The sequence below is a fragment of the Panthera leo genome, chromosome D4 (assembly GCF_018350215.1).
Source record: "Panthera leo isolate Ple1 chromosome D4, P.leo_Ple1_pat1.1, whole genome shotgun sequence".
Classification (NCBI taxonomy): domain Eukaryota; kingdom Metazoa; phylum Chordata; class Mammalia; order Carnivora; family Felidae; genus Panthera; species Panthera leo.
The window spans coordinates 40,148,992-40,165,258 of record NC_056691.1 but is presented as its reverse complement, the minus strand read 5'-3'; the positions used below and the strand labels follow the sequence as shown (position 1 = coordinate 40,165,258).

General features: G+C 42.5%; 1 pseudogene; it reads right to left on the bottom strand.

Moving 5' to 3' along the window:
* Positions 1 to 7,564: 7,564 nt before the first annotated feature.
* Positions 7,565 to 15,342, bottom strand: LOC122204548 (annotated as a pseudogene).
* Positions 15,343 to 16,267: the final 925 nt, after the last annotated feature.

The window sequence follows — 16,267 nt, the reverse complement described above, 5'->3', positions numbered from 1 at the left end:
TGAATGCTTATTGGATAATTGCCCTCTTTATGTTGCCCCTTGAAATAATGTAACTTCTTAGAAATGGTCTCTTCTTTGAGAAGAAACATTTGTAAGACGTTGGCAACTTCTTTGTAGATAGATGTATGATTCCAAAAAAGGCATATTCCCACTTGGGACAAAAGCCAACTTCCAGTATCAGTTGAAGTTTAGCTTATGCACAGGTTGAACAAATTCTAAATATAATTTAAGAAAAATTCTTTTCAAACCTTCTCCTTGATTTATGGACCTTATAAATATGACTGTGGGAAGATAGCACGTAGGATTTGGGGATTTATTTTGTGTGTTTGCCATGAGGATGAAATAGAGTTTTGGAATTATTGAGGCCAGACGCAAAGGGAAATTAAATAAGCTCTGTGGATGAAAAGATATTTTTTAAAAGTGCCCTATAAGACATATCAGGTAATAAAGCACCAGGGCCAGATGGATACACAGCTGTATTGTACAGAACATTCAGTCATAAATTACTTCCAGTTTTAGAAGAGGTTTATAAACATGCTCCAGGAACCAAAGAAACTTCTCCTTGTTTTAGTTTTGCTGGCAAGAAAAAAGAAATGCACGGGCTATAAACTTAATTTTATTCCTTAACTCTAAGTAAAAAGCTATGACTGTTAGATTTATAAAGCTATTAAGCAGTACATTTGCCTGGATCAAGTGGATTTATTCTATGGAAGTTTTCTGGCAAATAATGTTTACTATTTAGTTAATATTACAAATACAGTACCAGATAATTGAAACATAGGTATGGATAAGGCCTTTACCTAGTGAATTGATGAGCTGAATAAAAGCACTCATTTCAGAGAAATGGTCATAGAAGGTTTTTTGTAGAAATTTCAGGCAGAATAAATATGACTTTCTCATTTTTAGGAGTATATCCTTAGAATAATCATGTCTCTATTAAACTAATATCATACTTCTTAAGGCATAGTTTGAAATAGCAGAAAAGCCATAAAAGACCTTTATGCCCAACACCAGGCTTAGGAAATTATGGGACCTTCATTCAATGGATACTATGCAGTTATTGCAAATGATTTAGAATATTTCATACCAGAAAGATGGCCATCATATTTTAAGTGGGAACCATGGGCCAAAGCAGTCTTTGTGGTCAAGCGGTTCAGCTCCGGTGCGAGAGCAGGAGAGACGCAACAGGCAAGGCAAGGGCTCCCATTTGCTTCTTGGAAGCCTCATGACTCACAGCAGTTAATTTTTTTTAAAGTTTATTTTGAGAGAGAGAGAGCACATGCAAGAGTGTGAGCAAGTGGGGGGGGGGGGGCGGGGGAAGTGGGGGCTGAGAGAGAAGGAAAGAGAGAATCCCAAGCAGCGCCCAATGCAGGGCTAGATCTCATGGGCACTGAGATAATGACCTGAGCCGAAATCAAGAGTTGGACACTTAACCCACTGAGCCACACAGGTGCCCTGCCAATTTTTTTTTTTTTTTTTTAATAACAGCGTGATAGGCTTCTATGGCCTCTAAGGGATGTTCCAGTTACAAGAATCACCACACTCAGGGGTACCTACAGCTCCCTTTTCTGATCAAGTATTTAAAGCTCATTTCCAGTCTTCCCTGATCCAGATGAATTTTACCAGCCAAGGGTCATCTTAATCATTAAGCAACATGGCTTAATGCTATAGACTAAATAGCTGTGTCATCCCCTCCCCCCAAATCATATATTGAAATCCTGTCCCCGAGATGATGCCTTGGGGAGAGGAGATTAGGTTATGCAGGCAGAGCCCTCATGCATGGAAGTAATTCCCTTGTAAAAGAAGACTGAGAAAGCTCCCTTGTTCCCTCCCCGACGTGAGGTTACAGCAAGGTGGTTTAGGAAGTGAGCCCTCATCAGACTCTGCTAGTACCTTGATCTTGGACTTTCCAGCCTCCAGAACTGTCAGAAATGAGTTTCTATTGTTTATAAGCAACTCAGTCCAGGTTATCTTTGTTATAGAAGCCTGAATGGACTGACACTTAGTGTCACAGTTAACCTTCCACCTGTTGAGGATTCAGGTGTTTAGGTGGTCAGTTTAAGACAGTGAGCCAAACTGAGGGTGACAGTCCAACCTCAACCTTTATTTACTCAGTGCAAGCAAGACACCAAAAGAGGCACCTGCCTCCCAGTGTTGTATCTCCCTCATGGAGGGAGACTCCTTACCTTTATCAGGTCTCCAGAAGGTAGAGCTAGAATGTTAACTGAAGGGCCAATTTTCATAGATAAGGACTATTAACCCTTTGCCTATAGTATTTGTTATATTAACCCTTTTCATTTACTTTCTGGGTCTTTTGTCCCTTTGGATTGCAGTTACTTTCATGTGTCTTTGTCTTTTATTTGTTCAGTGACTTGGCTGGAAGTTTCTGTGCTCTGGGGTAAAGCCTCTGATATTGCATCTCACAGGGTACAGCTATGGGGATAACCAAAGATATGGTGGGATGACAGTAGCGTTAGCAGGGCTTGCGTTGACTGTCTCTTTCCCTCATCTCTCTAAAAGTCTGGCCACCTCTGCTGGTATCCCACCCAGCTATTAGGCTTCTCTGATTTCTCGCTGGGTGGCTCTATTGCTTTGAACTACGCCCTGGGGCATAAATTGCTTGACAATTTTATCTAATTAAATTTGGGTCCTTTTTCAGGAGGAAAACTCTTCGAGGCCAGTCTTTGAGCTTTGTTTTGATCCCAGGAGGCTTATTTTTAGCTGTCTTTTTCCTTAGTTCTCTGTTAAACTTCCACTGGTCTACAATTTAGCTTATTATTCTTCTGAAGTCACCAGTCTCATCTTAATTGCTTATCTCCAAAATCTCCACTGTTTCAATAGTGCCCTTTGGCTTAAACTTCCCTGTACCCTGTTCCAAATAAAATCATTCCTTTAAGGAGAGATTCAAAGCTGTCTGTGTTTATGGCTTGTCTCTCACAGTGGGCAAAATCTATGTTCAACTGTTGACATCTTGGGGCAGGGACATGGTCCACTTCTCTCAGAATGACATCCCTGATGGATGAGCAGTGTGTTGCATGGGCAAGTAGCCTGTGGTCTTCTCGGCTTGCCTCTCCTGACATGGAATCTGACCATGAATGAGCTGAGATCAAGGGGATTTGGGTCCTAGTGTTGTCAGCCTGTCATGCCTGGGATAGGGCTTCTGCCCCATGATTTGAGGGTGATAGAAGGTAGCCTGGGAGCTCTTAGCTATTCTTGCCTGGGGTAGAACCTCTGCAACATGAACGTTGTGCGGGTATGAGACATGCTGATGGCCTGGTTCTCCTGGAGAGATGCTGTGGCCCCGAGCTGAGAGCTGGGGGAAATGGAAACCCTGTGTCCTAGGCTGCACCAGCTGGATTACTGCTTCCATCGTGCTGATCTGGGCTAAGGGGAGATGCCACCAATTCTTGTTATTCTTACTGAGATTTAGTAGATTTTCGTTGAGTAAATATTTCTTTTAAAAAATTGTTTAAGTTCATTTATTTATTTTGAGAAGGAGAGAGCACATGCAGGGTAGGGACAGAGAGAGAGGGAGAGAGACTCCCAAGCAGTCTCTGTGCTGACAGAGCTCAGAGCCCGACATGGGGCTCAAACTCATGAACCATGAGATCATGACCTGAGCCGACATCAAGCGTTGGATACTTAACTGACTGAGCCACCCCTCAGGTGGCTTGAGTACCCCTTGAGTAACTCACTAAGTGCTGTATGCTTTTAGGAGAATTTCTAGAGACTTAAAATAAAAGTAAATCTTTACTAGTTATGGTTGTTTTGCTGGGTAGAAGGTTTGCAAATCTCCTCACACTGTTCTCCTAGAAATCTATTCCCCCTTGGGGAAGAAAAAAAAAAGAGGTTAGAGTGGGAAAGACCCAAAGCATAAGAGACTCTTAAAAACTGAGAACAAACTGTGGGTTGATGGGGGGTGGGAGGGAGGGGAGGGTGGGTGATGGGTATGGAGGAGGGCACCTTTTGGGATGAGCACTGGGTGTTGTATGGAAACCAATTTGGCAATAAATTTCATATATTGAAAAAAAAAAGAAATCTATTCCCCCTTCTTGTTTATAATTTACATGTGTCTCAAGGACCATTAGCCCTATGTCATTTCACTAATAGTATGCATTTATTAAAAGGATGGTAAAATATATAATCCATCTATTAATGGTCATCTCTGGATGAGGAATTATGTTGATTTAAGTCCTCCAAATATTTTATTTTATTTTATTTATTTATTTTTTTAACGTTTATTTATTTTTGAGACAGAGAGAGACAGAGCATGAACGGGGGAGGGGCAGAGAGAGAGGGAGACACAGAATCGGAAACAGGCTCCAGGCTCCGAGCCATCAGCCCAGAGCCTGACGCGGGGCTCGAACTCACGGACCGCGAGATCGTGACCTGAGCTGAAGTCGGACGCTTAACCGACTGAGCCACCCAGGCACCCCATGTCCTCCAAATATTTTAAAATTATTTTGCTCATGTATATATTTTGCCTCAAACATTTTTTTTTGAAATAAGAAAGAAAAGCTTTTAATGAAAGAAGCAAGTAAATACAAATTATTTTTCTCTTGATGGCTGGGAAGGAAAGAGGTACCACAGGCATGCAGCCGGTTCTCCCTTTTACTGAGAGACTCTCTGTACAGAAAGAAGACTTGGTCAAATCTCTTTATAAACACGTTAATGACAGATTTCTTGGCAGACACACTAATGGCATTCTCTGATGGGAGAGTCCTTAATTGTGGAATATTTTTAGCATTGCAGAATATACCTGGCCAAAAATTGATCATGGCAAACAGACCAGGAATCTGGTTTTATGGGGTATGGCTTCCTGGAAGAAGTCACATAAGCTATTGTTGGGGGAGGTCATGGAGAAGGTATGACTGCTGGTTGACCCTCCAGCTGGCCCCGGGGCAATCAGAGGCTCATTGCTCCCTCCCCTGTCCTTGGAGTGCAGGTTCTGCTCACCGTTCCCAGAGCTGGAGCCATTTTAAGGACACAGCCTCAAGAGAGATCATCTGGCCTGAATATGTGACTGAACCCAATGAAGACCTCTGTAAAAACTTTAAAGACTGGCAGCCGAGTGTGGAGACCTACTCTTCTTGTCATCACTCAAGACAAGCCTTGTAAGTTAAGTTCCCCTTGCTTATTAAACCTGCCTTCTATCCATCTAGGGTGGTCGGCCTCTTTCTTCAGTCTCTCCTCACCCTCCATATACTAGGGCCAGCTTGAGAGCCACAGCTATGTAACTATAGGAATAAAGAAGACGTTTTATGATAGAGATAGCTTTCTGTGTGTGAAAGCAATGATTGCATATGTTAAATATTGGCAAACGACACAAGAGAGGACTTAGCAAGCTGAATCACAGGTCCCGAATCCCTCCTTGATGTTCCGTAAAGCCTCAGAAAGGGTAACGTCTCCGATTCTGGTGAGTCTGATCTGAGTATCCAATCCTTTGTGTTATTTCAGAGGCAAAATAAGAAAAACAGCGTCTTTCTTAGGATCCCTTGTGAGTTTCAACCCTTTACTGAAATGGTCTTAGAAATCACTGAACTCTTTCCAGGTAAATAATCAGTTAAATTCAGAAGAATCAGGGAGTGTCCACTCACCACCAGCACTGCTATTTATAACATAAATTAGGTGTATTTTATCAAACAATTGGGCAATGCAGCTTCAGGTCCTAACCCCCCCCCCCCCCCCGAAAACCAGTTTGCTCTAATTTGGCAGTTCACTGAAATAGTTTTCTGGGAATTGATTTTCAGTGAATTGGACAGCTTCCAGGCGATATGATTAAAAAATAAAAATATTTACGCCCGTTCCTCTGGCATTTCCATGGTGCCTGAGTATAAAGAGAAATTATTGAGAGTTGTGGGAAGTGAATACCCTTTTCCCCAATTATGAGAAATTTCATGTTTTTGATCTGTTATGTGCCTTTTTTTTTTGATCCCACATAATGAAAGACTTTACTTTATGTGTTAAACTTATACACCCATTGGAGAAAATATGAAAAAATAGAGAAAACAGATAGATAGATAGATAGATAGATAGATAGATAGATGTGTGTGGATATCTATCTATATCTATCTATCTATCTATCTATCTATCTATCTATATCTATCTCATTTTTGAGAGAGAGCATGAATGAGGGAGAGGCAGAGAGGGAGGGACACAGGATCCAAAGTGGGTTCTGTGCTGATGCAGGGCTTGAACTCTCAAGCCATGAGATCATGACCAGAACTGAAGTCTAATGCTCAACTGACTGAGCCACCCAGGTGCCTTGAGAAAACATATATTTAAAGTTTTAATTGTAATTCCAGTTAGTTAACACGGTGTAATATTGGTTTCCGGAGTACGATGTAGTGATTCAACCCTTCCACACATCACTTGGTAGGTGTCCATCTCGACAGGTGCACTTCTTAATCCCCATCACCTGTTTAACCCATCCCCCCACCCACCTCCCTTCTAGTAACCATTGGTTTGTTCTGTATAATCAAGAGAGTCTGTTTTGGGGCTTGCCTCTCTCTCTTTTTCCCCCCATGCTCATTTGTTTTGTTTCTTAAATTCCACTTATGAGTGAAATCACATGGTGTTTGTCTTTCTTTGACTGACTTATTTCACTTAGCATAATACTCTCTAGCTCCATCTACGTTGTTGCAAATGGCAAGATTTCATTCATTTTTTGTGGCTCAGTAATATTCCATTGTGTGTGTGTGTGTGTGTGTGTGTGTGTGTGTGTGTGTGTGAATATATATAAACATATATATAAATATATATGTGAACATATATAAAAATATAAATATAAATACACACACACGTATACACACACCACCCCTTCTTTATTCATTCATCAGTGGACACTTGGGCTGCTTCCATATCTTGGCTATTGTAAATAATGCTGCTCTCACTTTGAATTAGTGTTTTTGTATTCTTTAGGTAAATACCTAGTAGTGCCATTGATGGGTCGTGGGGTAGTTCTATTTTTAATTTTGTGAGGAACCTCCATCCTGTTTTCCACAGTGACTGCACCAGTTTGCATTCCCACCAACAGTGCCAGAGGGTTTTTCTCCACATCCTCACCAACATGGGTTTCTTGTGTTGTTGATTTTAGCCATTCTGACTGTGAGGTGATATTGCATGTAGTTTTTGTTGTTGTTGTTGGTGGTGGTGGCTTTTATTTATTTATTTTGACATTGAGAGAGTGGGGCAAGAAGAGGAAAGAGAGAATCCCAAGCAGACTCTGCACTATTAGCCCAGAGCCCAATGTGGGGCTCGAATTCACAAACCGTGAGATCACGATCTGAGCCCAAGAGTCAGGTGCTTAACTGACTGACCCACCCAGGTGCCCTCCCTCTTTTTTTTTACTGGCTGCTTGGAGTTTATTTTCTACTGGGTGCAAGGCACACAGTTACAGGGTGTCAGGAAGGCTTGTGTGCCACTTGGATGGTAGAGTGGGATTCTCTCAACTTCCTTTTTGGTGTTTTGCTGTTTTGATATTGTCTCTGTTTGTGGCAGCCTACTGAGTTTATAGGAGGGGCTCTGATGAGCTTAGCACCTCTTGAATCCTGGTGGTGGCCATTCAGGATTGGGGCCCGGTGTTGGCTTTGCCAGGCTGGCCACGAGGCTGCTTCTTCATGGCTTCTAGGACCAAGTCACAGGTGATTGTGTTGCTGAAGGCCTGAGGAGATTCCAAGGGTTCTAGGGACTCAAACACTGTAGACATGAATAGGAGAGTGGACTTCCCAAAAAAGAAGCTTGCCCACCAGTGACCCATGGGGAGACTGGGGTGGTGAGGGGCAGTACACTCTGTACTCCCCAAGAACCATTACTGGACATGGAACTCAGGCAGTACTGGTAACAGTCATGGGTGGCCATGAACAAGCCGCTGGAGGGGATGGCTGTTTGTGGGCTGGTGGAAACCCTGGCAGTGACCCCTCACAGCCCTCAGTGCACAATCATGAATGGGGGAGGGGACGCTAGGCCACAGAAACCATTTGCAGAGACTGTTGAAGACAGTTCCACGACTGAGGCAGGGGCAGGGTCCACATCGTAGTTTTGGTTTGTATTTCTCTGATGATGAGTGATGTTGAGCATCTTCTCATGTGTCTGTTGGCCCTCTGGATGTCTTCTTTGGAGATATGTCTGTTCATGTCTTCTGCCCATTTTTAATTGCAGTACTTGTTTTTTGGGTGTTGAATTGTATCAGTTTTTTCTGTATTTTGGATACTAACCCTTTATCAGATATGTCATTTGCAAATCTCTTCTCCCATTCAGTAGGTTGCCTTTTAGTTTTGTTGATTATTTCCTTTGCTGTGTAGGACCTTTTCATTTTGATGAAGTCCCAGCAGTTTATTTTTGGTTTCAGTGCCCTTGCCTAAGGAGACATATCTAGAAAGTTGCTCCAGCCAGTGTCAGAGAAATTATTGCCTGTGTTGTCTTCTAGGATTTTTATGGTTTCAGGTCTCACAGTTAGGTCTTTAATACATTTTGAATTTATTTTTGTGTGTGCTGTAAGAAAGTGGTCCAGTTTCATTCTTTTGCATGTAGCTGTCCACTTGTTCCTGCACCATTTGTTAAAGAGACTGTCCTTTCCCATTGGATATTCATTCCTCCTTTGTTGAAGATTAATTGAGCATACAAATATGGGTTGATTTCTGGGTTTTTTAATTCTGTTCCATTGATCTGTTTCTTTTTGTGCCAGTACCTTACTGTTTTGATGACTACAGCTTTGTAATACATTTTGAAGTCTGGAATTGTGATGCTTTCAGCTTCACTTTTCTTTTTCAAGATTACTTGGGCTATTCGGGGGGTCTTTTGTGGATCCATACAAATTTTAGGATTGTTCTAGTTCTGTGAAAAAGGCTGATGGTGGTTTTTTTTTTTTTTTTAATTTTTTTTTTAACGTTTATTTATTTTTGAGACAGAGAGAGACAGAGCATGAACAGGGGAGGGGCAGAGAGAGAGAGGGAGACACAGAATTGGAAGCAGGCTCCAGGCTCTGAGCTGTCAGCACAGAGCCCGACGCGGGGCTCGAACTCACGGACCGCGAGATTGTGACCTGAGCTGAAGTCGGACGCTCAAACGACCAAGCCACCCAGGCGCCCCAAGGCTGATGGTGTTTTGATAGGGATTGCACTGAATGTGTAGATTGCTTTCGATAGTGTAGACATTTTAACAATATTTGTTCTTGAGATCCATGAGCCTGGACTGTTTTTCCATTTCTCTGTGTCATCTTCACAGAAAACCAACCAGTTTTAATACATTTTAATACATTTTCTCCATCTTTTCTATACGTGCATAGGTTTTTCTCACATGTTTGTAAATCATTCTGAACATAGTTAAAAACATTTTACTATTCCATTTAGGTCAAATACTCACTTAAGTTTATTTAAAAAAATTAAGCCTGATAGGGGCACCTGGGTGCCTCAGTTGGTTAAGTGTCTGACTCTTGATCTTGGCTCAGGTCGTGATCTCACGGTTTGTGGGATTGAGCCCCACATCAGGCTCTGTGCTGGCAGTGTGGAGCCTGCTTGGGATTCTCTGTCCTTCTCTTTTTCCACCCCTACCCCCTTGCACCCCACCCCTCATAATAAGCACAAATAAAACTTGAAAAATTTAAGCCAGATATCTCTCTGAATCACCCAATTATTCAAATGGACAGAGTCATCAGAAACTCACCAAATTGCTTGTTTTGTTTCTGCCTGATATACACTGGTTCTGTGAACATAATAGAGGGCTTAGAAGAGAGACAACATTCCCTTTAGTTAGGGGTAACACTTTAATGAAATGTACAAAAGGAACCTGATTAAGAGACATTAGCTCTCAGGTGCATTTACCTGTCCCTTGGTAAGTCATGTAATTTCCATGACAATTTCCCAGGTGTGATGAGGTTGTGGCTATGGTATCACTATCGTCATTTCTAAGTGGAATAGCCAACAGCCATGGAAAGGCATTACCCCATGTTTCAGGGGCTTTCCATCCTATGTAAAATACTGCTCTCACCTATAGAATTCTGTGTGGAAGAATGGACAGTCGCCAATAACAAATGCATTGTATTCAAAAATATTTTTTGGTTAATACAGTTTGGATTGGAACACATTTTCCCATGTAAATGATGTTAAACATAATGGTTCAATTTCCAGCCAGATGACTAAGAAAGAGTTCTAATAGTATTATGAGTTTTTATTTGCTTCTGTGTTATGATGAATCCTGTGTTCTACCTGGAATCCAAAAGTTCAGTGACACATCACATATAAATAGCATATGCCAATTCTAGTCTTTAAATGCAAATCTTTCCTTTTCCTCTTCTGCCTCACTGTCCACACTCCAGCATAAAAGCAGAGAGGATTAATAATATCAAAAATAATATCAGCTAGCATTTATTGTAGGCATACTATGTTCTAGTCATTGCACTGAGCACATTCTGTGTATTTTATTATTTAACTCCCACTAGTTTCCCCATTTCATGCCTAGGACTAAGAAATTCAAGTGACTTGTCCAGAGAAAAAGAGCTGTTAAAAGGTGGAACCTGGCCTGAGGACTCCAAACCGTCTCCTGCCTACCCCCAGGAAGGACACCCTCTGCAGCCATATTGGCCAAATGTTGTTTCCTTGGTAAGAATCCCCTTACATACCTTCCTCCACCCTTGGACTAGCTCAGTTATCCCTGTTTAGGCTCTCACAGCCTTGAATTTAGAGTACTCGTGACTTTTATACTAGCATTTGTGTAGTTATGTAATTAATGTCTCCATGCTCCACTAGATGGTGAGTGCCATGAGGAAAGGGACCATATCTGTCTTCACCTTTGTTCCCACGCCCGGAACATGGCCGGGTCTCTATTAATATATTCAGAACAAAAAAATGAAGTAGAAGTGAGAACATTACTTTTATGGGAGCAGAGAAGGAGGTGCATGTGTGGGCAGAATCCAGGCTTCAGTGTCTTGGGGGCAGGGTTGGGCCTCTAATATTGATGATCTAGGGGGGTAGCCACAGGTGCTGTAGCTCTTAATGCTGGGGGGCCCAGGATGTTATTAGGATCACTATTTTACCTGTCAGAACATTATGTCAACCTTCAGTCTCAATAATTGCCTTTGAGAGAATTTCCAAAGAGTTTGCCATCTGTACGGTAGTTTCTCACAGAGTTCTGTTTCCATAATCCATTGGTTCTTTAAATTTTATTTATTTATTTATTTTGCATTTGTCCAGCCTTATTGAGGTGTAATTGACAAATACCAATATGTGAATTTAAGTTATAGAGCATGTTGATTTGATACATGTATATACTGTGAAATGATTACCTCAGTGTTTTTTTTTTTAATGTTTGATTTATTTTTGAGAGAGAGAGAGAGAGAAGGGAAGTGGGGAGGGGCAGAGAGAGAAGGGACAGAGGATCTGAAGTTGGCTCGGTGCTGACAGCAGTGAGCCCCGTGTGGGCTTGAACTTGAACTCATAAACCTTGAGGTCATGACCTAAGCCTAAACCACCCAGGTGCCAACTCTCCCCCTCCCCCCACCCCCTGTTCTTAATTGAGAGTCATTTGCCAAGGCCTTGATAATACCTCCAGGGGTATTGCCCTCGGTATTAAGTCTCATTCCTGCAAGTTCCCAGTGCAAACACTCTTCTACAGCCGGTCTCATCTCCTCACGGGACGCTGTCCTCCTCTGAGCTTTCCTCACCCCCCTGCCTGCCTCCAAACCAGTTCCACTTCCCATGCTCGTTCCCTTTGCTAAACCCTAGTGACCCCGCAAGGCCCTGTAAGTACCTTCTCCAGACAAAGCCTTTCCAGTCCGACCCTCCCGTACCCGTATCTGTATCTGCTAAGTCGGTGCCATGCCCTCTTCTTGCCTCCTTTTGGCAAAGAAATCTCGCCAGACGGCGGGACTGTCTGCTTTTTCCTGACTCCCCCATCGTTCCCCACCCCCACCCCCTTGACGCTGGCTGTAGTACTGCTTGTTCTTCGGTAGGTGGCACCCTTCACAAACAGAATTCCGGCGGTTTTGTTGTTTTGCTCTACAGGAGAGTGTCCCTAATGAGAGGCACAGATGCCCCGGAGCAGCTACCTCAGCTGATCTTGTTCACTAATTAGAAACATTTGCTTCCTTGGAGTCACAAAAATGTTCCCACTATTATTCTGTTTTGTGAGGGGAAACAATGTGGGTTGTTATTTAAGCGATTCCATTTTCCAGCCCTCCTGTGCTTAGAAGACCAGAAGATACCAAAACAAAGCGCTTCTTGATTATTTTTTGTTTTCAGAGAATAAGGGAGAAATCATGATTCTTCTTCCAATTTTCGTATGGAATTTTTCTTCTCATAAGATGATGACAATATTAAAATTTTGTAGGGGGATCTTTATCATGAAAAACAATTAGAAGGGGAGAATGTTTTTAAAAACACAACGATAGACTGCTAATTGGAAAGAAAAACATCAAAAACTGGGCATTATCATTTAGAATTCGTTCTCTTTAACAAAAATATTTGAAAATTGGTTGCTTTATGAAATGGGGAAGTTTGGAACATACACAGGCACATTTGGTACCTGGACTTTTCTGGAAACATGGTGCAAGCATTGCGCTTACTTAAGACCACTCTCTCCGAGGTCGCGCCTTGACATTTGTTGCTACTCACTAAGGCATCTCACTTGGAAAATAGATGCACTGCCTTTTCTTGTAGTAACCTTCCAGAACTTTGAATCACCACTATAAATTTTATTTCCCATGGGATTTTCCTTGGATCATCCAACCCCTAAGATCACTTTGCCCTCCAACTATCTCCCTTTATTTGTACAAACCAAGTACAGTATAAGGAGTTGAGATTAAAATGTAGCAAGCACATTGAAATGTGTACCTCTGAATATACATTGTGCTCTTCAGAGAAACTGTGGAAGGGTCTATTTATTTTAGTGATGATTCAGTGTCTGAAAACATTTTAACACTTCTCTTTGGGTTTTATTTCAGAGCCTTTTGTAATGGGATAAGCGCTGTTCTTTTTTTTTAATATTTATTTATTTATTTTGAGAGAGAGAGAGAGTGGGGGAGGGGCAGAGAGAGAGGGAGACAGAGAATCCGAAGCAGGCTCCCCCACTGTTAGTGCAGAGCCCAACGTGGGGCTTGAACTCATGAACCGTGAGAGCATGACTTGAGCTGAAATCAAGAGGCGGACGCTTAATCGATTGAGACACCCGGCGCCCCAAGATCAGCTCCGTCCTGAGGTCATTCCATGGATCCTGAGTTCTTAATTCTTTGTGCACCTTTGCATTCCTGTGCTGTCCAGATGGTATTTATCCCATGAGCTTTGTATCACCCTAGGGGAAACAAACGCACTAATATCTCCTCTCCTCTCTCAGGACAGGTTTCTAATATTCTCTCACTTGCAAGTTCTGTATAGAAGACTCTACTCCATAGAGTGTCTTCAGGTCAGTGTCTGACCTGAAAGATAAGTAACTTCAGTGGTCTCTACACTGCCAGTGTGTTCAGTGGTGGCCTCTTCCATTTCTGTTGGAGTCCCTCATCTCTGACGTCAAACATGTTCAGGACTAGAAACATATTCTCTAATTTACATAAAAATATAGTGTCTTGTCATCTCTGTAATCTCCCTCCATTTTCAATTTTTTCATTCTTTATGAAGGCTTGCCATGTTTTATTACAGAGTGTTTGGATTAAGTGTCAATTATCATAGAGAATTTAGGTTATTCCCAATCTTTTCATAATTTCCTACATCCGCAAACTATTGTATTTCATTTATTTATTTTTAAGTGTTTATTTATTTATTTAGAGAGGAAGAGAGAAAGTGCATGCATGCAAGCGGGGAGGGGCAGAGAGAGAGAGAATCCCAAGAAGGCTCCACACTGTCAGCATGGAGCCCAACATGGGGCTCAAGACCATGAACCTGTGAGATCATGACCTGAGCTGAAACCAAGAGACAGACACTTAACCAACTGAGCCACCTAGGCACACCCAAAACTATTAGTTATTGTAGTTGCTCTCAACACCTCTTATATTAATTTCGTCTGTATCTATTGCTTTGGGATGATCGTAGAAACACATCCTTTGCAAATGTATTCGCTCGCTTATTAATCAATAATTGGTTAACAGGTTCCTTCATTCATTTCTTCATTCACTCAGCTGCCATTGACTGAGCACATATTCGCTGCAGCCATTTATTACTGCACTGGTGACAACAGCAGGAACCAAGACGCTAGATCTAATTCAGTCCCCAGGGAGCTTGCTGCCTGGTATGTTGCCACTTTGTAAGGGAATGGAAAGTAAAATACGGTTCAGGAAGTGCCTGCTGTGTTACTTTCACTTTCAGCTACTTTCACTGATGGAATTTCATTTAATCCTCACACCGCTTTTTCAGGTTGGGAGTAATTAGAGTAATTTCTATTTTATTCCAGTGGCAAACATGGGGGGAGGTGGGATTTGAACCCAGAGGTTCAGCTGATCGGGCCACACCAACGTGGACATGACTATCTTGGCTTCAAAGATTGGCTGCCTCCATCGTATTCAGTTCCCTTTTGTTAATCATCCTGCCATATTTCAGCTCAGACTTTATGGTAACAAAAATAGAAACTGAGCGGGTGCCTGGGTTGCTCGGTCGGTTGAGTAGCTGACTCTTGATTTCTTGGTTGGTGAGATTGAGTCCCACATGGGGCTCTGTGCTAACAGCATACAGAGCCTACTTGGGATTCTCTCTCTCTCTCTCTCTCTGTCTCTGCCTCTCTTCCACTCTTATACACATGTGCTCACTCTCTCTCTCAAAATAAATAAAATAAACTTTAAAAAATTATTAAAAAGATAGAAACTGAGAATAATATTAATAGCCAATCCTCACATAGTATTTACTGTGTGCCACTCTTCTAAGTGGGTGGCTCGGTTGGTTCAGTGTCCAACTCTTGATTTTGGCACAGTTCATAATCCCAGGGTTGTGGGATCGAGCCTCACATCAGGCTCTGTCCTGAGCACGGAGCCTGCCTAAGACTCTCTCTCCCCCTGTGTCCCTCTCCCCATTCACGCTCGCTCGCTCTCTCTCTCTCTCTCTCTCTCTCTAAAAAAAAAAGAGAAAAAGAAAGAGAAAAGAGAAACCTTCAGAAAATCCTATGAAGGAGGTATCATCCTTATTTTATAGATGAGGAAACAGAAGCAGAGACAGCAAGAAGGTGGCTGAGTTGGGATTTGAGCCCAGACCGAGTGTCAGGGTCTGTGGCGTGGACGACAACACCATGCTGTCGCTGACCAGTTGAACCCCCACTACGTAACCAGCGGCATAGCTCCCTCATCCCACAACACTTGACCGGATACGGCTGAGCGGTTCCTGTCCCTGTGTCCACGTGCACGTGGGTCCGTCTGGAGCTGCTGCACATGAGGTACGGGCTTTGGCAGGGTCGCCCGGGAGCTTTCCACTTGGACCTCGCGCCGGCCACCGGCAACAAGTGACTGACATGGCTTCTCAGGGGCACGGCAATATCAGAGCCACCAGGTCTCTTCTTTACGGTGAACTTGCCTTGATGATGCCTATGGCAGCGTGGTCTTTTTTGTAAATATGGAAGGAAGGATTTTAGAAGCCTGCTTGGCTTTGGGTTACAAAAATGCTTCGGCGTCTCCCAGTTTATTTAGAAGTACCTCCATCTGTGTGTACCAGCTTCCCACCTATTTTCCTTCTAGCTCGGGTTTGCTGGAGACTCGGCATGGGCCCACATGCTGGGCTTGCCAGTTGATTCTTTAATCCCCACTGCCTTTGGGTTACACACGCGACTCTTTGAACGTAATTTGATTTTTTTTTTAAAGTAACTGCATTATTTTTAAACAGACTTTTTTTAAAAAAAATATCACAGCTTATTTTATGGACTACAAATGGCAGACCTTCAAGCCTGGGGGGGCTATTTCAACAATGAATATATGTTTATGAAGATGTAGCTGGACAGCCATGGCATAGACAGCCTTAGCTGTAAGAAGTCTCTCATACAGCAAGATCCTTTTATATCCGAGCAGTCTTGTAGTATAGGTAAATTGCTTTTGGAGTCAGTTTTGGCAGGAACATAATCTGTTGCTCGAAGTCATGCCATGGACGAGAACCTTCTGGGCCTTTTGCTTAGCTCGCACGATGCAATTTACACTTCCCCGTCCTAGTTAAGATGAAAGTGGACATTCAATTAAAATGTTGTGCAACTACTGAGTAAAAAAGCCAGAGGACAACAGTTAAAAAGAAGAGATCCCTCCCAATAAGACACTGTGTGTGTGTGCGCGCGTGTGTGTACACGCATGTGTTTGTACGTGTGTTTGCGTGGT